At 37.2% G+C, this 25,702-nt stretch overlaps 1 protein-coding gene across 12 annotated transcripts in view; it reads right to left on the bottom strand.

Annotated features, from left to right (window-relative positions):
- Window positions 1-25,702, bottom strand: part of FRMD5 (FERM domain containing 5) — a 351,142-nt gene that overhangs the window by 206,987 nt on the left and 118,453 nt on the right. For 2 of the 12 annotated variants that reach the window (XM_058427350.1, XM_058427356.1), the window contains exon 1: window positions 17,408-19,197. The exons of the other annotated variants lie outside the window; for them this stretch is intronic. The gene's annotated coding sequence lies outside the window, so the exon portion shown is untranslated. Of the gene's footprint in view, window positions 1-17,407; window positions 19,198-25,702 lie in introns of those variants that run through there. 12 annotated transcript variants of the gene reach the window in all.

Genomic DNA, 25,702 nt, shown 5'->3' with positions numbered 1-25,702 from the left:
ATTCCTTTTTTGCAGTGATAAAAATGTTCTGAAATTACATATTGGTGATGTTTGTACAACTTTATGAACACTAAAACCCACTGATTTTTATACTTTAAACAGGTGAATTTTATGACATGTGAATCTTATGTTGAAAAGATTGCTAGCAAGTTTAGATGACCTGTATTTTGTTCCAGATCTATTCAGAATGGAATCATGATTTTCTCAGGCTACAATACATCATAGAAGTCAGATGTGAGGGTTACTGTGAATAAGGTATTGGGAAGGCAGGAAGGCAGAGTCAAGGAATGAACAGCACATTGCTGAAATTGATATCTATAAAGCCCAGGCTCTTTCAAAACCCAATAATAAAAACACAAACAATCCATTTAGAAAATAGGCAAAAGACATACACAGACATTTTACCAAAGAGGATAAACAGATGGCAAATAAGTACATGAAAAGATGTTCAATAACATTAGCATTAGCGAAAGGCAACTTAAAACCATGAAATGTCACTATACACCTATCAGGATGGCTAAAATAAAAAATAGTGACAACACCAAATGCTGGCAAGGATGCAAAGAAACTGAATTATTCACACATTGTCAGTGGGAATGTAAAATGGTACAGCCACTCTGGGAAACAGTTTGGCAGTTTCCTATAAATCTAAACATGAAACTACCATATAACCTAGCATTACATTCCTAGGCATTTATCCCAAAGAAATGAAAACCTATGCTCACACAAAAACCTTTACACAAATGTTCACGACAGCTGTATTCATAATAGCTGAAAACTGGAAGCAATTCAGATGTACTTTAACAGGTAAAGGTTAAACAAACTGTTATACCATGGAATACTACTCAGCAACAAAAAGAAACAAACTGTTGATACACTCAACAACCTACATTAATCTTCAGGAAATTATGTGGAGTGAAAAAAATCCCAAAAGGTTATAAATGGTATGATTCAATTTATACGACATTCTTGAGATGACTAAATTATAGAAATGGGGAAAGGATTAGTGGTTCCCAAGTGTCAAGGATAGGAGGGTGAGAGGTGTCTATAAAGGGGCAATAGGAGAGATCCTCATGGTGATGGAGATGTTCTATATCCTGACTGCATCAAGGTCAGTATCTTGACTATGATATTGTGCTGCAGTTTTGCAAGATGTTACCACAGGGAAAAACTGGGTAAAAGATACATAGACTCTCCTCTTTGTATTATTTCTTACAACTGCATGTAAATCTACAATTATCTGAAAAAGTTTAATTTTTAAAAAATAGCTCAGGTTAAGGGGGAGGCAAGACAAATCAAAATCTGACATGCAATTTTCATATTCATAATATGAGGATTACAATAACTACTAAGGAAAATTTTTAAATGTATACAAAGTAAGGAGATTTGGGAACACAAGGTCTCTTAATGACAAATGGTAATTTAATATTACTTCTACCATTATTGAAATGGCTTAGGAACTACAAATGGCTAACCATTTCCAGAGGATTTATTCTCAAGGGACTGTGATGGCATAAGTGCCTCAAAGGGTAAATTAATGATACCTGAAACCCATAGGAAACCAGGGCTGGGTGCAGTGGCTCATGCTTGTAATCCTAGCTCTTTGGGAGGCCAAGGTGGGAAGATTGCTTGAGTCTAGGAGTTCAAGACCAGCCTGGGTGGCAGACCAAAACCTTATTTCTAAAATAAAAATAAGAAAAAAAAAAAAAAAGCAGATCCCCTACTGCAAGCTAGGCCCTCTCACTGAGAGTCTGCTTCTGTTCCAGAATGCTTGAACAAATAATGCTTGAACAAAAGCTTAAAGAACAAATCACAAAAGAATGGACCTAACTAATAGTTATGTGAATTAGAGATCTGAAGCTATAGCACATAAGTTAGCAAAACTACCTCCAGATTTGAATCTCACCTCACCAATACTGTGTGACCTCAGATAAGCTGTGGAGCCTCAGCTTCCTCAAAATTATAAGAATCAAAGAGATGATATATATGCCGCACTTGACATGGTAGCTCCATAAGCTCAATAAATGTTTGCTATTATGAATAATCAAAAGGGGCTATAATAATTAACTTATGTAGTCCAACCTTTCCTGCATGAAAGGAATCACTCAACAACATTCCTAACATCCTATCCAACCTTTACCTGAACATAGCTAGTGATAGGTAACTCACTGTTTTTCAAGGCAATCCATTTCAATGTTAGGCAGCTACAATAGCTAGAAAGTTGTTCGTTCAATTTTTGTCCCAAATCATCTCTGTAACTTTCAAACGTTAGTCTTGGTTCTGCCTTTTTAAGCTACCAAAAAAGGTCTAGCCTCTCTTCTGCACAGCATATCACATGTTTGGCATCTGCTATCCCATTGTCTGGCATGTTTGGAAACTAGTCTGTAGTCTGCTCCTCTCTCATCATGTGACCCAGGACACATCTCTCTGAGCCTGTTTCCTCAACTTGAAAGTCAGGATTTCAGATCAAATAATCTCTTAGGCTTTCTTCCCCTAGAAGCAAGAGCTATACTTTTACTTATGTCTTTGCCCAGTTATTCTGATTCATCCTCCCAGGTCAGTTTTCAGTCCCCACATCCACTTGGTGCCTTCCTCTGAGTACACCCTAGCTGGTTAGCATCTTTCTTAAAATTTGATGCCCAGAATAGAACACAAAACTAAAGTTCTCACACCTGTAATCCCAGCACTCAGGGAGGCTGAGGAGGAAGATCGTCGGATCCCAGGAGGTCAAGGATGCAGTGAGCCATGATCGTGCCACTGCACCCCAGCCTGGGTGACAAAGCAAGACCCTGTCTAAACAAAACAAAACAAACTAAAGTTCTGGCAACAATAGTCAAGTGTACTATAAAACTCTCTCCTCCCTACTTAATACAATTTAGTTTAAGCATTTGGGACTAACATTTTACCACCTTGCTTTACGGTGAGCTTACAGCTAATTATAAACTTGGGGTTTCTTCCCATAACATGCTATCTTCTCTATCATGGGTCTCCAGAGTTGATTTTTGGAAGCTAAGTTCATGACTTCATGTTTATTTATGGTTAATGTACTCTTTTCCATCTGTTCCATCATTTCAGCCTATGAAGCTACATTGGACTCTTGTGTTATTCATTGCATTAGTCAAAGTACATTGACTGTATTCTTAATAATTAAGAAAATATTTTTAAAACCATTTAATATTCCACTATATACACAAGTGCTTGTATACAAAAAATGTTTCCTTACTATTGATGCTGAGACGGAATCTTGCTCTGTCACCGAGGCTGGAGTGGAGTGGTGCAATCTCGGCTCACTGCAACCTCTGCCTCCTGGGTTCAAGTGGATTCTCCTGCCTCAGCCTCTTGAATAGCTGGGATTACAGGCGCCCACCACCATGCCTGGCTAATTTTTATATTTTTAGTAGAGACGGGGTTTCACCATGTTGGCCAGGCTGGTCTCGAACTCTTGACCTCAGGTGATCCACCCACCTTGGCCTCCCAAAGTGCTGGGATTACAGGTGTGAGCTACTGCACCCAGCCGAGTTCTTAAAACTTTAAAAATTTTCTTAAGGGTTCTGATTGTACAAACAGACAAAACATGCTTTAGACCTACTGACCTCATAAGTTCTTTTTTAAAGATTCTAAAACTTAACAGTTCTAAGTATGACATACAACAGTCAAAATAAGGAACAGGGTATGCCTCTCAGTGTGTTGGGACTGCCTGATAGAAAAGAACCCACTCCACACTACCATATAAATGTTTGTACCTTTTTGCTACTTGTTATAACAGTAAATGATTCTCCTTTGTTAATACAGTAAGAGATTTTGAAACACAGCTAGACTACCTTGCCCTCTCAAGGTGGAAAAAAAAGATTATTATAAAATTTGCTGTTACAGACAATTTAACCAGTTTAAAATGCTGTAGAATTGTTACTGCTTACCTCCATTATAGAGCCTTCCAGTGGAAAGCTCTGGATGTTTTTGCTTTTGTAGGACACCAGAACATACCATGCTGTATTCCTTTATGTCATACTAATATTCATATGAAGACTGTGTTCAGATTGAAAGAACCTCATTCAACTAATTGGATTATGATTCTAGATGGCAGATATTGTCCCTTTCAAAGATAAAACTGTCCCAAATTTGAGCTAGCAAAAAAAAAAAAACTGTGTTTTTCATTAACTATGTTTTATACCCGAATAAAATAAAAGATCAAGGCTGGACACAATGGCTCACCCCTATAATGCCAGCACTTTGAGAAGCCAAGGTGGGAGAATTTCTCGAGGTCAGGAGTTCAAGACCAACATGGGCAACATAGTAAGACCCCATCTCAATTTAAAAAAATGTTTTTAATAGTTGGTCATGGTGGCACACACTGGAAGTTCCTGCTACTTGGGAGGCTGAGGCAGGAGGGTTGCCAGAGCCTGGGAGTTAAAGGTTAGAGTGAGCTATTGGTCATGCCACTGCACTCCAGCCTGGGTAACAAAGCAAAACTGTCTCTAAAGAAACAAAACTGAAAATTTTAAGATAAAAAATAGTAAAAGTTCATATTTCAGGTAAATCTTACGTATTCCTCTCCCTATTGCATGATTTCCTGTATATTTGCCTGTTCCAGAGTTTCAAATTCCTTTTCTTGACCCTTCCAGACACTCTGTACACAAAAACATATGTGTATAAGAGCAAACTTAATATTCAGCCCAAACACCTTAAAGTTTATTACCAATATTTATAATGATGTGGGTATTCGCATATAATTATTATCCATAAATGCTGTAGCAGATGGATTAATATATTAATTTGAAGACTGCCTGCTAAATGGATAAGGACTTGTAATTAATTTTTTTTGGAACAATCAAATTATATTGACTACCTATTATATTCTGACCTGTTAATAATAGCAGAAATGCAAAATATCATGGACATAGGAATCTTGATCCACTTCAAATCCTTGACCTTGCCCTGATTGCACAGTTTCATCCTTGGTTTTCTTTATAGGCCTTACAAAGGCTGATCCCATTGTCCACAAGGGTCACTCTCTAATAGATGCCTAATCCTGATCTCAAGTTAATAACATGCACTCTCAAGCCATTCCCTCTCCTGCGGCCACAAGGAGGGTGTTCCCACATCCTTCCCAGACAAAAGCAAGTCCTCTATGACACCTATTCATATGAAATTTTTAAAATCTAATAGAATTTTGCAGCATACAACAATAAAACATTGGTATGAACTCAGAGTTAGATCATGGGGATATGTAATGACACTATATATAACTAGATATAATAAAGTATTTGTTAAATGGGATTCTATCCATAAGTTCTGTCCAAATTTATGTTAATAATAATCCAATATCATCTATTCTTAAAAAGGAGCCAGGAACTTAAGGCCTCATTCTAGAATACCCTCTCCAAGCCCCATCCTATATATCCATCCTAAATAGACTCTGAACTGGGAACTGGGAATCAATTAGTTTGGCTTTGCAGGTAAGTCATTTCTACCTAACTCCTTAAGCATTACCATGTTTATCTATAAAATGGTAGTTTAGACAATATTATTAATTTTTAGTCTGCATGTTCAGAATCATAGAAGCCCCCCAAAAGTAATAATTGGGCCTGGAAGTTATTTTTATTTCAAAAAGCTTATTTGTTACACAAATAAAATATCTTTTTTTTTTTCTGAGCTGAAATTACGGTACTAACCAACCGTAATTTTCTCATATCGACCAGAAGTCCTGGTTGGCTTTGGTCAGTAAAATTAGGAAACAAATGAATTATTATTTAATCAGTGCAGAAAAATAAATATTTCAAAATACGGAGGCCATGAGAAACAGAAATAATTAACATGATCTTTGGCAGGAGAAAAAATGGAAATCACAGAGCTGAATTTTTTTTTTTTTTCTTGAGACAGAGTCTTGCTCTGTCGCCCAGGCTGGAGTGCAGTGGCACCATCTCAGCTCACTGCAACCTCCGCACTCTCCCTCCCCGGGTTCAAGTGATTCTCCTGCCTATTCTTTCATCTAATATTTACTGTATACATTTTCCTGTACCAGGTTTTTCACTAGGTCTTAGGGTTACAGTGATACCACTGAGAAGTCCACGGCTACAGTTCAATAAAGGGGATGAGGTACCTTCTAGCTGCTGTGGAAGGTCTATTTATTTGTTAATGGGGAAGTTAGTTGCTATAAGAAACTTTTAAACTTCCTCACAAGGGGTGCAATACCTCCTGCCTGCTTTTCATAGTGATGTCAGCTTTAGTGCCATCACCAGGCATTTCTTAGGTCTGCATTTCGAGGTCTAGTACTAATACCCTAAGCACTAAGGAAAAGACCATTGGGGTCCCTCTGAGCTATAAGGTGAAGCTAGTGCTTGGGCAGCTCTGGGTGATGAGCAGCCATTACAGTGCCTTTCCCTGTCCAGGCCAGCTCTTAGTACAAGTGACTCCTGAGGGAAATGGCTGATTACTTGGCTCTGAATAGTATAAAATAGAACATGTTTGCTTCTTCATTCCACATAATAAATTTCTTTTTAAAAAATCACATAGGCCTTGGAGGGTTTCTAAACATGGCTGGTTTGATACACAGCCATCATAAGTAGACCCAGAAAATATCCTTTCCCTGGCTTGAACATCAACAATTTTAATGAATTGGATGGGAAATGAGGTCTTAGCCAAATAGATCTCAACTGGAAATTCTAAAGTGGTGCCAATTTTGAAGGAAAATAAATAAATTTCTTCAAACAAGAGACTGCTCAACTCTTGAACAGTCATAGTTTATTACAAATATTAAAGGAGTTAAGGAGATGTAAGTTTATTAAGCCCCTATTTCCATCATTAAAAAAAGTTTCCCCTCTTAATTTAAGTGAGTCTTGTCTCAACCTTTTTGACATTTATAATACAAAACACTCCATTGTAAATATTCAGATGATGGTATAAATATAGGGAATATCTCCCTATTTTAGACAGTACTTTCCTTTTAACTTAGGGTTTAGTAAATCAAAGAAAACAGATATGTATGTAGCCATGGAAGCATTCAGAGTTGCCTCCCCTGCACGTTCTCTGTTTGACTCATTTTTTCTATAAACGTTCCATAGGAAAAGGAGTGTTCCAACTCAAAAACCAAAAAACTATCCAAATTCAATTATTCACTCCCCTGATATGAGAGCAGGAGGTCGTGAAAGCACAAGTCCTGACAAGCAGAGGAAAACACTCAGATAAATGAAAAGCTCTATGAACAAGTATAGAGGCTTTCTGGTCTCCAGACTTAAAATGATACCTCTTATAGTCATCTCTCAGTCTGAGATATCCAGAAATTAGTATCTTAGAGTGACCCACAGTTGTTACCAAAAATCTCAATTCAACCATCACATGTATTCTCAGAAATGCCAGATTCATCCGCTTGGCTAGCACAGATTTATTCTTGGATATAGACTGCTATAGGGAAATGTTGTGATGTCTGAAATAACAACACGCTCGCCTTGATACTTTCCCCAGAAAACATTTCTTTTGCTCACTCTCTTGGAACATTTTCCCTGGGGAGATCTATAAGTCAAGGATAACAGGTTATGACATATCCATGTTAATGGGTAACTGAATACATTTTAGGAATAAACTGTCATTACCTATCATGGCTTAATGTTCATGTAAATCAAAGAAACTACTTTCCACTTAAAACATACAGAAACTATTATTTTTCCTTTTCTTCTCAAGAGCTATGGTGTACTACTCTGGAGTAGGAATATTACTAGAGTGCTTGAGGATTTGTTTGTTTCTGAGAAAAATCATTACAAAGAAATGGGCACTTATTTAAAATGTTCTTAAATACATGGGGAATATATTCAATTGCATTGTCAAAAAACAATCAAAACTGTAAGAGATTACAAAAAGAAATTATAAATAACTGCAAGATTAAAAAAGAAGACAATGACTGCAGCATGCTTTGGGGTGGGGGGTGGGGCGGGGACAGCATTAGGAGATATACCTAATGCTAAATGACGAGCTAATGGGTGCAGGAAATCAACATGGCACATGGATACATATGTAACAAACCTGCACATTGTGCACATGTACCCTAAAACCTAAAGTATAATAAAAAAAAAAAAGAATATTGATGGGAAAATACTAACTTTTTACCTTATAATAAAAATGAGTGAGTATAGAAAATTCAAAAAAATGTGATCACCAACAAATTTAGTAAGCATCTTTCCTTCAAACAGATAGGGGAGAAAAAGAAGTGACCAGATGTATGAAGTAACTAAGCCAGAAAAGTTCCTTCAAATACTACCTACTATTGAACAGGAAAAAACAGACATAAAATTCTTATTAAAATTTCACTAAAACACAATTATCAAACATCTGCTATGGCAAGTAACTGTGCTAGATTTCATGAAGCTCATGAAGATGAGAAGGACTTATCTAAAAGCTATCATGATTTATACATCCTTAAATAACAAAAGGTAGCCCCTGAAGATTTGGATTTTTACAGCTTGTTAAAGTGGTTAAACTATGTATATTTTTTATGTCTATATTACATACATATGTTATACATTGCAGAATAAAATCCCCAAGCTTATTCATTTAGAAAGCAAAAAATTAGATTATTGAGAATGGGTGGGAGGGGAGTCAATCTAAAACCTTTGCTAAAGGCAAATGCTGAATAGCTGAGTGCTTTCCAATCAAACTTTTAAAAAATTCAAAAGGCATAATAACTGTTTTTTCGAATGTGGTTTCCTCCTTTTTCTCTACAAAGAAAATATCTTTTCAAATCCTTTATCCTGTAATCTTTTATTCCCCCTAAGGGTTTAAATAATACCATGTAGCCCTATACTGGCTTAAATTATCAGACCCTCCCATTTATCCTAAACTTAGATGAACTAGAGAGGATTACTTCAAAAGGAGTTTTCATATAAAAATGTCATAGAGGACTTCCTATAAAATACTTCAAAGACCACAAGTAAAAGTATGTTACTGTCCTATAATTCACATAGAATCTCAAGAATCCCAGAGTCAAAACAATCTTATAAAAGAAGAGCAAATTGAGGTCTCACGTTTTCTGATTTCAAAACTTACTACAAAGCTACCACAATCAAAATAGTGTGGTACTGTACTGGCATAAGAACAGACATATAGACCAAAGGAATAAAATGGAGCCCAGAAATAAAACATTATGCTATGTGAAATAAGCCAATGGCCAAATTATTTTTCAACAAGAATGCCAAGACCATTTAATGGGTAAAGGAAGTCTTTTCAACAAATGGCTTTGGGATATCCACATGCAAAGGAATAAACTTGGATCCTTATGTTATACAATATACAAAAATTAGTTCAAAGTGCATCAAAGATCTACATATAGGAGCCCAAACTATAACACTCTTAGAAGAAAACATAGGGAAAAAATTTCATGCTATTAGATTTGGAAATTTCTTGGACCACCAAAGCAAAAACAGATACATTGGACTTCATCAAAATTAACAAAGGGCACTATCAAAGTGCGCCAAAGGACATAATCAACAGAGTAAAAGGCAATCCACAGAATGGGAGAAAATATTTGCAAATCACATATCTAATAAGCAATTGATATTCAGATATATAGAGAACTCCTATAACCCAATAACAAAAAACATCCCAATTAAAAAATAGGTAAAGGACTTGAATAGATATTTCTCCATCAAAGATAAACAGATGGCCAATAAGCACATGAAAAGATACTCAAAATCACTAATCCATTAGGAAAATGCAAATCAAAATTACAATGAGATACCACTTCACACCTATTTGGATGACTAATACCAAAAAAAAACCCCAAAACAATATAACAAATGTTGTCAAGGATATGGAGAAATTAGAATGCCTGCACTTTCCTCGTGGGAATGTAAAATGGTGCAGCCACTGTGGAAAATAGCATAGTGGCTCCTCAAAAAAGTAAACATAAAAGTATCATATGATCCAGCAATTGAGCTGGGTGCTAACCTACCTGGCCTGTAGTCCCAACTAAGTGGAAGGCTGAAGCAAGACGATCCATTGGAGCCAAGGAGTTCAAGGCCAGCCTGGGCAACATTGAACTTGTCTCTTAAACAATAAAACAAAGCCCATCTGGGTAAGTATACCCATATGATAACTATACCCATATGATCCAGCAATTGCACTTCTGGGTATATACCCAAAAGAACTGAAAGGAGGGACTTCAATGGATTACTTGCACACCCATGTTCATAGTAGTATTATTCACAATAGGCAAATAGTGGAAACAACCCAAATGTCCATTGATAGATGGATAAACAAAATGTGGTATATATACAAAATGGAATATTGCTCAGCCTTGAAAGGAAATGGAATATTATTCAATCTTAAAAAGGAAGGCAATTCTAACTCATGCTACAAGATGGATGGACCTTGACAACACTATTCTTGGTGGAATAAGCGAGACACAAAAGGACAAATATTGTATGATTACACTTATATGAGGTATCTAGAATAAATTCACAGAGACAGAAAATAGAATGGGGAGCTACTATTTAATGGATACAGAGTTTCAGTTTGGGAAGATTTAAAAGTGCTGGGGATGAATGGCAGTGATGTTAGCACAACAATGTGAATGTTCTTAATGCCACTGTACTTTATACCTAAAAATGGTTAAAATGCTTATGTTTTATACATATATTTTACCACAACTAAAAAAAAGTAAAGCATGTGACTGAGGCTATAAAGGAATAACAAAATAAAACTTTTTATCTCTTTTAGTTAATTTTGTTCGAATTTCCAAACCCAATTTTAAATGAACAGTTCATATATGCATTCTTTGTCTTCCAAAATTTGACAGTACTGTGTTTTACAATCTGTCCTTGTCATAAAGGGTTTGTAGGTATGTGGGATTATGTATGTATATATAACAATTATCACTTCTCATGTGTGCCTAAAACACCTGAATTCTACATTTGCAACCCAAATAAATGACAGCTTTGAGAAAACACTCCATTTTTGTATGTGTATCTACATTTCCAAATCTACCTTTGAAGTAATCAGAAATGGAAAGTTTACATTTCTCTACTCAAAAGTTGATGGGAGAGGTCCAAAAGGCAGTTGACTACTCAGATCTGGGGCTAAGAGAAAATAAGACTAGGAAAAGACGTTTAGGAGTCTTCAGACATAGGAATATTATTTTGTACCACTTCCTGGTATGCTTATTGTTTGTGTACTTGTCTCTTTCTCCATAATAGATTATACACTCTTAAAAGGCAATGAAATGCCTCACTCAGCTATTTGTTCCATGCGGCATTAGCACATCATTTTTAACAGAACGGGTAGGTGTTCAATAAATTTTTTAAAAATTGAACTGAATTGAGTCCTAGACAGAGAATCCTCAAGTTTTTCTCCAGCTGGTCTACCTAGATGTGAAATTTATGAATTTCCTCTAAATCTTGGCTAATCATTTTGGTTCATTTGCAAATGGAAGGTCAGAGGTTTGCAGTTAGGCCATAAGCCTATATTTCAGTCTCCATTTTACTATATGAGCATCAATAAATAATACAAATGAGATCTATTTTTTTGTTGTTGTTCATTTGGCACCATACTCTCCTTGTATACCTACCCCACTGAGGATCATGGCATACAGATTCACAGCCAAAAATAAGGCAGGAGGTCAAGCAAGGCTCCTTATGCAGGAAGGATATTCCCTCCTTCCCTTTTGGGAACACTTCAACTAACCCTATTTTAGTTTGGCTGCTTTGCCTCATTTCTAAAAAAATTTCATTACACTCCATAGCCCTTCCCTTGATGCCCTAGTTAATTAAGTTTACATAATTTCCTACTGATTAGTTTTGAACAGCTTGTTCTGGATTTTCTCTCCTTTAATTTTCTGTCTTTTCTGACTGCTTAAAATCCTCAACTATGAACTTGGGAAAGTCTATGCATTACCACAAAGTTCTCTGTTATACATACAGAAAGAAAAGCAAATCAGCATTGTGATTCATAAAGAGATCTGGGATCAACTATCTCAGGAAACAGAAACTTTTAGGTGGTATCCAGTAACAAGCCAGAAATAATAAACACCAGGAAGACACAAGTTATATTCTTTCACACACAAAAATGAATTATGGTCCAGTCGTTTACTTATATTTCACGTTTACTGAGATCCTATGGGATTCTTTCTCTGTGCTTTGGAACTCAGAGGATTAATAAAAAGAATTATTAACATGTATTTAAAATTATTGTTCAAACTGATTTATATCCTCCTTAAATAAAATTCTGAACTGACAGTTTGTCTCTGTTTTGGGGCCATAAATGAATAGCTTACAAGGTAATTTAAAAATCCATTCATTTTGGCCTTTTTTGTGGCTAATGTAAATTGTGACATAAGCAGTGAAAGTTTCTAATAATGGAAATAGTGAAAATTAAGAGGTCAGCTGTGCCACAATCTGGTCCATCTGCTACATATAGACAGCCTCAGAGGACAATGAAGAAGAAAAGTGAACCCAAAACGTCAACACCAATATCCTAAGGCCTTTCATGATCCAAGAAATGGCAACTGGCTGTGAAGTTATTCTGAAACTTGCTTTTCCCAAAAATTCTTTCATTTTCTTGGTACTTTCGGGACAGTAGAACAATTTATTTTCAAAAATAAATTGAATTTTTTTTATTTTTGTAAATATCAGAATTCTTATGATGGTTCAAAATTTCACACAAATTCTTTCTTGCTCACATTAACTCTACAAAACAAAGGTAAAGGTCCGCATACGCCACTAGCTCATGTCGGAACACAGAGGGGAAAAGTTGAGTTTAAAGGTTGCAGCAAATCTCCTTCAAAAACACTCTATCTGCTAATCGAGAATAAGTCTGCACTGGCAAAACCAAACTAATATATTTTTAAATGTATTCTCAAATGACTTTTCTGGTGGTGAGATACTCTCCACCCCATATATCGAACTATGCTAGGTCAGCCAGTATTCTTGCTATGTGACAATCAGTCCTCCTCCCTGGAGAAACCAGGTGTTTGATTTCTGGTGATTTTGTCCATAATTGACAGCCAAATATGCTGTTTTGTACAAATCGCATTCAGTATTCTTTCATTTCTATTGAAGACTCCTTTGTTTTATATGCCAAGAAATCCTATGAGACAGGAAGTTCCTTTAAAATTTGTTTTAAAAAATCAGTTTCCACAAACAGTCTGAAGATTTCTTTTTAACTCAGACATACACAATCACTTCCAAAAAGCATAGCTGAAGGTCATATTACACAGTGATGAGATGTCAAGCAAAGGAATACATACATTTCAATTTGCAAGCTCACAAATAAGTGTTGGTACTTAGAGGAAAAAAATCATAGGCTTGGGAATGAAAGATAAGATATGAAACACTAGCTAATTGGCTAATTCACAACGATAGCTTCTCCTTGGAACAAGCATAATTCCTATTATGATAAGCACTTTGCAGGTGTACTGAAGGAAGAAGAGATAAAGTTTGCCAATTAAGTCAGTGTTTTCCCAAGTGAATTCTGACTCCAACAATGGTACCAAAGGAGTGTGATGCAATTATGAACCTAAATTTCACAGGATTTTGTGCTGAAAATACTCTGTAAGTGAGTCACTGAAAGTGCTCATAATTCATGGCAAGCTTCTCAAACACTTTCTGATTATATGCCTTAAAAGACAGATTAAAATGCCCTTCTTTTACCTTTGGACCTCAGTAGTCATATATAAATATCACAGGATATTTCATGTGATTTTTAAAAAGTGAAAAGAGAACTGGAAATATGCAAATATCCTACTCTCTTTGGTATGCTGGGAAGAAGATGAAGACATGTAATCTCACAGGGCAAATCTATATGGTCCCATTTCTTCTAAATGCATCCACTAAAACAAGAAAATTTATTTGATAAACTCCTCTTAAAATATTTAAAACAAGGACCAAGATTAGATTTCATTTTCTCATGCCAGTCTTGCATGGTTACTAATTATAATATTTTAATGCTACATGTTTAAATTTGGAGGACAGAATTGCTGTCCATTCATAGTCTGGCACAATTGTTTCTAACCTCAGTGATCCTGCTCAAGCTTCACTACTGGCTGATACACTCCTAGCCGAGCTTCAACTGAACCCAGGATTTTTTTTCCCCACTGCTTTTATTTATTGTTCTTGAATGTCTTACTGCTTTTACTGTTATTGATGTTAGAAGTTACAATGCCTTGCTGTTTAATGCATTTGTTGTTTGTGTTAAACATTCAAGACGCTGAGATAAAAGTGGACTTGGAATAAAATGGGATACATGGGATCAAACTATGGTAATAATAAAACATTCAAAAACAATGATAAAAGCAAACAGAGAAAAAACATAAAGACATACACAGTTTAAAAGCCATTGTGTGTTAAATCAATGGTTCATTCAGTTCAATATCTTCTTTCTGTCAGCAGCACCAGGGTAAGTTTTGTAGTAAAGCTTGTCATTCATACTGTTTGATCTTATCCTCAAAAGGTTTGAAAGGTATCCTGAACATATCTACCTTTCATTAATAATACATTAAGGATGTGGTCATAACCTAGTCTTGGACCTGTCAGTTTTTCCATCCAGTAAATTATTTTTATCTTATTTATTAAAATGAATAATTCCATTATTTGTCTTAAAACAATAGGGAATCTAATTCCAACTCTGCCACTGACTGGCTATTTGACCTTGGGCAATGTTTAATAACCTCTGTATCTGAATGTCCCACCTATATAATGAGGCGGTTAATCTCAAATTTTGTGTTTTGACTACCAAATTTCAAGAAGATGATAACACAGCTATCTTTACATTATATATACCCCCTGTTTTGCAAGCTGTAAACTTCTTCTCCCTTTGTTTTCTCTAGCCTTCAAAGAATCAATCTCTCATGGTAGAAAGAGACCGCAGAAATCACCTAATACAACCCATGGGATGCCTGAATCACCATTACAGAATTCCCCACTACCAGTCATTTTGCTCCTGTTTGGATACTATTATTGATGGAGAGTTTTATGAACTCCCAAGGCAGCCCACTTTATTTTCAACTAATGCCAACTGTCAGAAATTCTTCTGATATGAATTCAGATATAAATGTTGATATAAATCTATCTCCTTGCAACTTCCTCATTCTTCCCTCTGGGGCAACACAGCACAGACTTCAACCTTTTTTCTATATGATCCACATGATAGACCTTCTAATACTGGAGGAAGCTGTCACATTCTTTTAAGTTTTCTCTCTTCTCCAGGCTAATAATCCTTTAGCTTTTATTCCATTGAATTGTACACTTTAAATTTAAATTGTACACTTTAAATGGTATGTGTTGTATCTCCAATTTGTTTTTTAAAAAGAACTATAAAAATGTAAGACACTTCAATTGTTATACATCTAGTGAAAAACTGACAGCAGGTCCAACAATACAGCCCTGAGCTATGAAACTCAGAGGCCACCATTCCCCATGGGCAATTATAATTCTGCCAAAAGATCATGACTTTGATATACAATCTGGGGAAGCAGTCTGGGGGTGTGGTATAAACCACATCCAGATATCATTACACATAAATGACTGTGATCTGAGCACCAGGAGATTTACCTATGGAAATCTAATATGGCTACCAGGAAATGTTCCCCTACGTACAAACTTCACTCAGCAGCTGTCATTTATATAGATTCTTATTTGGCAATTGCAACAATCAGCTTGTGTGAATTTTAAAAGGTGAACAGGTATTCCAAATAAACATTGTGGTTTGGAGAATATTCATTAAATAGATATTATATAAGCACTATGTTCTAGAGCCTAGGAATATAAGGATACATTGAACCCACTTCTAGCCCTAAGTCCTATTTGAGAAGCAAAGTGGAAAGACAGGAGATTAGACAAGAAATATAAAAAAGACTTATTTCTGTCAATAGGGTAGACCAGATAACCTAAAAAGCCTCCACCAACAAAACTCAAAGAAACTTCAGAGTAAAATATAGCAAACATTTTTTAAAAATACATAGCTAAGTTTTCAAGAAGATAAGGAAATGACGCAGAGGTCAAAGTAGAAAAATTAAGTAAGAAAACAGAAGAGAAAGCAAATGACCTGATACTATCGCAGCCCTGTGGGTGGTTAGGATGCCAATACTGGTCTTGATAAGGAGCCACATAGGGCAAGAGAAGCCAAAGAGGGGTATCTCAAATCAAGCTAAAAAGTCTGGGCATTATCTTATAGGCATAGAGAGTTGTACGAAAATATAAAATAGGGAAGCAATGGTTAATTTTGCATTTTAGAAAAATTACTCTACCAGCAGTATGGCTAAAGAATTTTGAGGTAACCAAACCTGAGGAAGAGAGACAGGTTAAAAGATTATTAATAATCGCAAACATTTATCAAGCCCTATTATGCCATCAGAAGGCTAAGAGCTTTATATGTATTATCTCAATTATGACAACCCCATATATTCATTATCCTCTATCTTATCAATATGAAATGGAGACTTGAAGACATTAAATAATTTGCCCAAATCAGTTAGCAACTGGTCAGGTAAAATATACTAACAGTCTGATGGTTTGAATGGAAATGGAAGCTTTTTAATTATCTCCTGTCATATTCAGGAGATAATTTTAAAAGGTAGAACCAAGAGGGCCTGAAGACTCCAGGAATGAGAGAAAGAGAGGTGTTTAATAATGATACAAGCAATAATATCCATATGTGTTACACAATATCTATAAAATTATACAAGGGATATTAGAGTTTCCTCAATAAGCTAAACATAGAACTACCATATGACATAGCAATTCCACTTCTAGGAATATACTCAAAAGAATTAAAAGCAGGTGTTCAAATACTTACATATGAATGTTTATAGCAGCTCTATTCATAACACCCAAAAGATGGAAACAACCCAAACATCCATCAACAGATGAATGGATAAACAAAATGTGGTATATTCATGCAATGAAATATTATTCAGTTGTAAAACGGAATAAAGTATTAATACTTGATACAGCACAGAGGAACCTTGAAAATGTCGTATGTTAAGTGAAAGATGCCAAAGGCCACATATTAGATAATTCTATTTATGTAAAGTATCCAGAATAGGCAAATCTACAGAGACAGAAAGCAGATTAGTGGTTGCCAGGGGCTGCAGGTAGGAGAGAAATAGGAGTGACTGCTAAGTGGGTTTCCTTTTGGGGTGATGAAAGTATTCTGGAACTAGTGAGTGATGAGGTTACATAACATTGTAAATGTACTTAATGCCACTGAATGATACACTAAAAATGGTTACATTGGTAAATTTTATATTATGTGTATTTACCACAATTTTTAAAAGGTGAATATTGGCCTATTGATAGAGTACTTCCGTGGATGGAGATATTTAAAGGGTAGGACTGATAGGGGTGAGGGACAAAGATTAGTCTGTCATCAAAAAGCAATAATCATGGCTTTTATGAAACATTTGTATTATAAAAGGGATACTGACCTTAAAATAAAGCAGTACTATGGAGAGGATTTCCGTTCACTGTAAAAATCATTGTTATTCATGGTCTTGATAATATAAAGGGCAACACAGGACAACAATGGCGTTATCTGTTAGAAACAGATAAAGAGGTAGTCTGCCCTTACCAGTGTTTTTTTGTTTGTTCATTCTATCACCCAGGCTAGAGTGCAGTGGCACAATCTTGGCTCGCTGCAACCTTCGTCTCCCAGGTTCAAGCAATTCTCATACCTCAGCCTTCCAAGTAGCTGGGATTACATGTGTGTGGTAACACACCTGGCTAACTTTCGTATTTTTTCGTAGAGATGGGGTTTCAGCATGTTGGCCAGGCTGGCCTCAAACTCTTGACTTCAGGTAATTCACCCCGCCGCAGCCTCCCTAAGTGCTGGGATTATAGGTATGAGCAACCGCGCCCACCCAAGTTTTAAAATAGAGTAAGTAGGACTCACAAAAAGCCCTACAATATAACACGTAATAATATATAAACTTAAGAGTAATGCAGTCAACATATGCAATGAATTCAGAGGAGAAAGTAGTCAAGGCAGGTTCCTTTGAAATATATGAACCAAAACATTACGGCACATTCTAGTGTAGTAGTTTAAAGTATAGGTTTTGGTGCAATATTGAACTTTGGCTCCACCACATACCACCTGCCTGAACCTGCGCAAGTTACTTTTCCTCAATGTCCTTACCTGAAACATGAGAATAATAATAGAACCCATCCCAAAATTGTTGTAAGGATTAAATGAGATACACATACACATATTTATTTATTCATTTATTTTAAATGCTTAGAATAGTGCCTGAAGCATAGAAAGTGCTCAGTAAATATCAGCTGCTATCACCATCATCATCAGGATCATCATCATCATCATCATCATCATCCTCCTCCCAGGCATTGAAGAAGGAGTAAATTGCATTTAGGAATAAAATTTGGTGTTCCAGCCCAGCAATGTTCAAACTTTTTGGGGAATGCAAATAAAATAAAAATTGAAAGCCCAATAGTTACAATGAGTTGAAGTAAAACTACTCTAGCTGAAATAATTCCTGTATGGTGAGTCACCCTGTCTGAGAATTCTGTCCTGGACTTACTCAAGGAGTCATTCATTATTCAACATTTTGTCAACATCTACCATGTGCTAGTTTTTATGCTAGGCTGAGTGTTTAGAGAGGAAAGATATAGGTCCTGTTCGCCAAGAAAGTTACATTCTAGTTGAGATAGGCAAAAACTCCCCCAATTTTAAACATCTTTATTGAGATATAATTCACAATCCCACCCATTTAACATATACAATTCAATGGTTTTTAGTGTATTCACAGTTATGTAACCATCATCACAATCAGTTTTACAGCATTTTCACCATTCCCAAAAGAAACCCTGTGCCCATTAGCAGTCACTCCTCACTTTCCATTAACTCTCTCCCCACCAGCTCTAAGCAACCCCTAATCTACTTTGTGTCTCTATAGATTTGCCTATTCTGAACATTTAATACAAACAGAATCATAAATATATGGTAAAAATCCAACACCTTTAAGACCACTCCATGATAATCATATTTATTTAAGTATTTAAGTAATATCAGGACTTAGAAAAGAGAAATGATGCCCTGATTCTTGTTCCACATGTTTTCATTCCACGTGTGCACCTCTGACAGATATCAACTGTTTCAGGTTATCCCTCCTCACATTTTCTCTTCTTCCTTCCCCCAAAACCTTGGGTGTCCAGAGAGGTACTCAGGACTGAAGTTAAGAGGAGAGAAAACAATACTGGAGGCTATCAGTTATTCATTCCATACCATACGCCAGGCACTATGATATACTTTATATATGTGCCCTCCTTTAGTTGTCACAATAACTCTGGGAGACAAAAACTACTAGTATCTTCATTTTACAAAGGAGGAAGCTGAGGTTTAGAAAGGTTAACTAGCTTGCCCAAAGGCACACAGCCAGTGATGTCAGAGGTGGGATCTGAACCCTGTTCAGTCTGACTACAAAGCCATAAGACCCTAAGCCCCTAAACTGTTAAGCTCTTTCACTCAGTAGTGGTTTTCTCCTGACCCAAAGTGGCTTATTCTTCAAGGAACTCCTTAATGTATAATATAAATGGATTCTTAATATTGCTGATAATCTTTCATATTTATTCTGTATTTTACAGATTTACATTGAAAACTCAGGTTTCAAGAGAAAATAAAAGTTGGCTGGCAGACTGATACAATAGAAAGAATTTATCAGCACAAGTGGGGACAGAAAGATGGTGACTCTGTGTCTCCAGATCTATCCATGTTTCTCACATTTGTTTGCCCTCCCTTTTCCCATTCTACATCATGAATGTACTTTATAACCTCAGACATGCTTTTAAATCTTTCTTTGTGAGTCCATTTTTATATATAGAACAAGAAAAGAAACACCACATAAAACTATTAACAATGGTTTTAAGTATATGTGTAATGTGGAACTGACCACTCCTTGTCAGTATCAGAGTTTCCAGGAGATAAACAGGCATGTCTGCTTGTCCTTTAAAAAGTTTTTCAGGGCTGGGCATGGTGGTCCCCGCCTATAATCCCAGCACTTTGGGAGTCCACATGGGAGAATCAGTTGAGCTCAAGAGTTCAAGACCAGCCTGGTTAGCATGGCAAAACCCTGTCTCTACAAAAAATACAAAAATTGGCTGGGCATGGTGGCATGCACCTGTAGTCCCAGGTATTTGGGAGGCTGAGGTGGGAGGATGACTTGAGCCCAGGATGCGTAGCTTGCAGTGAGCCAAAGTCGTGCCACTACACTCCAGCCTGGGCAACAGAGCCAGATCCTACATCAAAAAAAAAGTTGGTCACTTCCTAATAGGAGGCATTTTATTTGGGTGGTTTTCTGCAGTCAGAGCAAGCAGAAGCAAAGGAACTGGGACATAAAGAATAGAAAGAATTTCAGTGGAAGATGTCTGTGGTGCATGTAGCCAGGTAAGTCAAGACATCAGAAATGCCTATTATAAAGCAGGAACAAAGAGAAAGTGGCTGATTAGGCCTAAGGGCCTAATGAAATTTTGTCTTCCACCTCTCTCACTCTTTATCATAAAGAAAGAACACAGCAAAGACCTCTATCACACTATCCCTCAGCAGTGTACACCCTCCAAGCACACACATGTGCATGCATGCTCACCTCCATCCCTCACTTCACTTGAACGTAATCTGTGTTTAGGGAGCTCCTACTTGAATTTCCATTTTAAACTTGTCTATCCTGAAGTTGAGGCCAAGAATCTGAAAATCTGTGGTATAGGTGAATGTTAGACACACCAGGATACAATTTTAGATCCCATTTATAAGCTGCAAGGTCATAAGCAAGTTATTTAATCTCCTAGATCCTCAGAATGCTTGCCCATAAAATTACTGAGATGATGTAAATAAAATCCCTAGTGAGTACTGCTCTCTTTAGATGTCCCATTTGATTTGTAACTATATTTCAGCATTTACAATATTTAGCCACAATAGCTAGCTCAATATTTTAAAATTAAAGACAAAATGTTACGGAAGCCCTGTCTAAATCACCAAAGAGATTAATAACTGCTTTTTTTGTTGTGTTTTGTTTTGTTTTTGAGATAGTTTCACTCTTGTCGTCCAGGCTGGAGAAGAGCAATGGCGCGATCTTGGCTCACTATAACCTCTACCTTCTGGGTTCAAGTGATTCTCCCACCTCAGCCTTTCGAGTAGCTGGGATTGCAGGTGCCCACCACTACGCCTGGCTAATTTTTATATTTTTAGTAGAGATGGGGTTTTACCATGTTGGCCAGGCTGGTCTCAAACTGCTGACCTCAGGTGATCCACCTGCCTCACCCTCCCAAAGTGCTGGGATTATAGGCATGAGCCACTGTGCCTGGGCGAATAACTGCAATTTTCTTCTGACAATGTGCATGTTTAAATTAAGTCTTATAGTACTTATTTCCAAAGAAAGTGCTGTATTTTAATCACTCTAGTCCCATGTTTTGAATTTTTTTAAAAGACTACTATGAATCCTTACCATGACAACTAAATTCTTTCCATTACTAAAGCCTGCAAATACCCAATCTGAGAAAATGGGCAATTTGAGACAACCTAACACAACCAGCTTGGGGACACTGCACAAAAAGCACTGTAACTATGGAAACACCTGTCAATGAAGTTACACTATAAATCACAGAACCTGTTCCATTATTCAAGTACCAAGCATTTCAGATCAATTTATAGCAACTGTAAGCTATTAATAATGGTATTCTATTTAATTTGTCAAACACAATTTTCTCTCTCAATGAAAACTTTAGGAAATACTTCAGTATTTTTCTTCAGGAGAAGAAAATGTTTTTTTTTATTTATTTTTTTAATTATACTTTAGGTTTTAGGGTACATGTGCACAATGTGCAGGTTTGTTACATATGTATCCATGTACCATGTTGATTTCCTGCACCCATTAACTCGTCATTTAGCATTAGGTATATCTCCTAATGCTATCCCTCCCCCTTCCCCCAACCCCACAACAGTCCCCGGAGTGTGATGTTCCCCTTCCTGTGTCCATGAGTTCTCATTGTTCAATTCCCATCTATGAGTGAGAACATGCGGTGTTTGGTTTTTTGTCCTTGCGATAGTTTACTGAGAATGATGGTTTCCAATTTCATCCATGTCCCTACAAAGGACATGAACTCATCATTTTTTATGGCTGCATAGTATTCCATGGTGTATATGTGCCACATTTTCTTAATCCAGTCTATCGTTGTTGGACATTTGGGTTGGTTCCAACTCTTTGCTATTGTGAATAGCGCCGCAATAAACATACATGTGCATGTGTCTTTATAGCAGCATGATTTATAGTCCTTTGGGTATATACCCAGTAATGGGATGGCTGGGTCAAATGGTATTTCTAGTTCTAGATCCCTGAGGAATCGCCACACTGACTTCCACAATGGTTGAACTAGTTTACAGTCCCACCAACAGTGTAAAAGTGTTCCTATTTCTCCACATCCTCTCCAGCACCTGTTGTTTCCTGATTTTTTAATGATAGCCATTCTAACTGGTGTAAGGTGGTATCTCATTGTGGTTTTGATTTGCATTTCTCTGATGGCCAGTGATGATGAGCATTTCTTCATTTGTTTTTTGGCTGCATAAATGTCTTCTTTTGAGAAGTGTCTGTTCATGTCCTTTGCCCACTTTTTGATGGGGTTGTTTGTTTTTTTCTTGTAAATTTGTTTGAGTTCATTGTTGATTCTGGATATTAGCCCTTTGTCAGATGAGTAGGTTGCAAAAATTTTCTCCCATTCTGTAGGTTGCCTGTTCACTCTGATGGTAGTTTCTTTTGCTGTGCAGAAGCTCTTTAGTTTAATTAGATCCCATTTGTCAATTTTGGCTTTTGTTGCCATTGCTTTTGGTGTTTTAGACATGAAGTCCTTGCCCACGCCTATGTCCTAAAGAAAATGTTAAATCCACCTAAGTGGTACAGTATACCTGACTGCTGGTTTTTAATCTGTTTGTGAAACAAACATTATGAAATGAAGCTTATTTAGCACTTGGCATATGTTTATGATATTATTTACATTTTACATATATAGCCTGATATATAGATATATATGCACACACACACACACACACACACACACACACACACACACACATATACCCTGTTTCTTCAACCAGGTTAATACATTCCTTAAGAACATAAAACATAACTTACAAGTCTCCTTATCACCAGTGCTTAGTGGAATGCCCATGATCCAGTCCTTAATAAATGCTTTCCTAACTAATTTTAGCTTCTGTTTTCTAAGCACAAGACACTTTGGAAGAAGATAAATCACAGCACATTAATGTGAACAAGATTTTGTGATGGGAAAAACGGGAATCAGTAACTGAATGAATCTTACAGTGCTAAGTTCCAGAAGGAGGTACATAAGAAATACCCTTATATATATGGTGTCTGGTTCATTCAATACTCATCTTTTTTCCACAAACTTTTTTTTGTTGAGAAAACAAACTCTAGGCCAGTGCTAACTCTTATCTTAATTTTCTTCCACCCATGGGAATTTTTTTTTTAACTGATAGGTTTTACTTTTTCTCTAGAATTGTGTGCCGCCTGAGCCTCTACTCTCCTCTCTCCCTGCTTTCCCTCAGTCAAGAGAGGAAGGAAAAATACATAGTGCCTATGTATGAATTTAGGACAGAGCTGAGGCCTGACATCCTACATGAAATATAAACAGAGCACCTCACTGTATGACAACATGGGATGCAAGAGAAGCAGACTTTGAAGTATTTAAGTTTAATGTTCCCAATTTTTAATTTAAAAAGCAAGGGGAGGCCGGGCGCGGTGGCTCACGCTTGTAATCCCAGCACTTTGGGAGGCCGAGGCGGGCGGATCACGAGGTCAGGAGATCGAGACCACGGTGAAACCCCGTCTCTACTAAAAATACAAAAAATTAGCCGGGCGTGGTGGCGGGCGCCTGTAGTCCCAGCTACTCGGAGAGGCTGAGGCAGGAGAATGGCGTGAACCCGGGAGGCGGAGCTTGCAGTGAGCCGAGATTGAGCCACCGCACTCCAGCCTGGGTGACAGAGCGAGACTCCGTCTCAAAAAAAAGCAAGGGGAATAACTGCTTAATATTTTTCTCTCATAAAACAGTAATGTGTAGGTTTCTTTCTTTTGGTCGTTAGTCTCTTTTGGGAATCTAGTCCCTTGATTGAAAGGGTCTCTTCCCTCTCTTGTATGTCTGGTCCTTCAGATTCCACTTCCACAATGTTCTACAAGTCAGCCTCCATCCTTTCTGTTCTAGCTCAGCTCAAAGGTCTTCATTGATTCTCAGCCAAGCTACCATATTCACCTCCAAATTGGTCTCACAGCTCCCAGTCTTCCCCTATAACTCATTCTATTTGGTGCTGCCAAATTAACGTTGCTAAGATACAGCTGTGATTCACGAAGTCACAAATATTTCTTAAGCACACACTCTCTATGCCAGACACTGTGCTAGACTCTAAAGAGTTAGAGAAAAAGACACACAGTTGTTGTTGTCATTTTATCTCATGAAGCTTACATTCTAATGATATACTCTGTGCAAAATTCATCAACCCACTGCCAATGGAATTAAGTGTAATTTCCTCACTCTGTTCATCATAGGATATGAGCTAAGTGATCCTTTCTAGATTTATCTCCTACTGCACCCTTGCCCTCTGTTCTAGTGAAATGGGTTTTGCTCATCTAGAATTTTGCTACAACCATGCTTCTATTTTTTTCTGACTTCTGCACCCAGAATCCTCTCCCTCCTTTCCCCACATCAGCTTCTAGAAACTTAATCTAAATTTCAAGGCCTGTCTAAAGTGAAATGTCCTTCATAAAGTCTTTCGTTGACCCCACATCCTAATGTTTCTCTCCCTATACTGTCCTCGGAAACTTTTATTTTACTTTGCATTATAGTAATTGTGTATTTGTTCTATCCTCTGCCTTACTTTTTTTTTTTTTTTTTTTTTGAGATGGAGTCTCATTCTGTCACCAGGCTGGAGTGCAGTGGCACAATCTCGGCTCACCGCAACCTCTGCCTCCCGGGTTCAAGTGATTCTCCTGCCTCAGCTTCCCGAGTAGCTGGGACTACAGGCGTGCACCACCACACCCAGCTAATTTTTGTATTTTTAGTAGAGACGGGGTTTCACCATGTTGGTCAGGATGGTCTCGATCTCTTAACCTCGTAATCCACCCGCCTCAACCTCCCAGAGTGCTGGTATCACAGGCGTGAGCCACTGCACCTGGCCATTACTCCCTTTTTATTACTTATAAAAATTAGCACAGAAACTTGTATACATTAGATAGGGAGTATTTTTAGGAATGTACATATTTTCTAAACTCTCTTCCATTCCTTCCTTCAGGACAAAAAAAACAAAACTTGATCTTATCAGGGGTAGGGAAAGGGAAGGGCATGAAGCAACAAGGAAGACTGGCGGATGAGCACTTCTCCTGAAGAGTTATTTAATCTGAAACTTGAACTTGAATGAGGCTAGTCAGATGAAGAAGGGTAGAAACAACTACATCCATTAGATTATGCAAAGGCATGGATGAAAGACAATACTTTGGGGGTTTTTTTTTTTTTTTTTTGAGACGGAGTCTCGCTCTGTCGCCCAGGCTGGAGTGCAGTGGTGCTATCTCGGCTCACTGCAAGCTCCGCCTCCCGGGTTCACGCCATTCTCCTGCCTCAGCCTCTCCGAGTAGCTGGGACTACAGGTGCCCGCCACCACGCCCGGCTAATTTTTTGTATTTTTAGTAGAGACGGGGTTTCACCATGGTCTCGAT

Source organism: Hylobates moloch, unplaced genomic scaffold, assembly GCF_009828535.3.
Source record: "Hylobates moloch isolate HMO894 unplaced genomic scaffold, HMol_V3 SCAFFOLD_14, whole genome shotgun sequence".
NCBI classification, from domain to species: domain Eukaryota; kingdom Metazoa; phylum Chordata; class Mammalia; order Primates; family Hylobatidae; genus Hylobates; species Hylobates moloch.
Note: the sequence above shows the minus strand (reverse complement) of the source record. Positions and strands in the feature narration are given on the sequence as shown.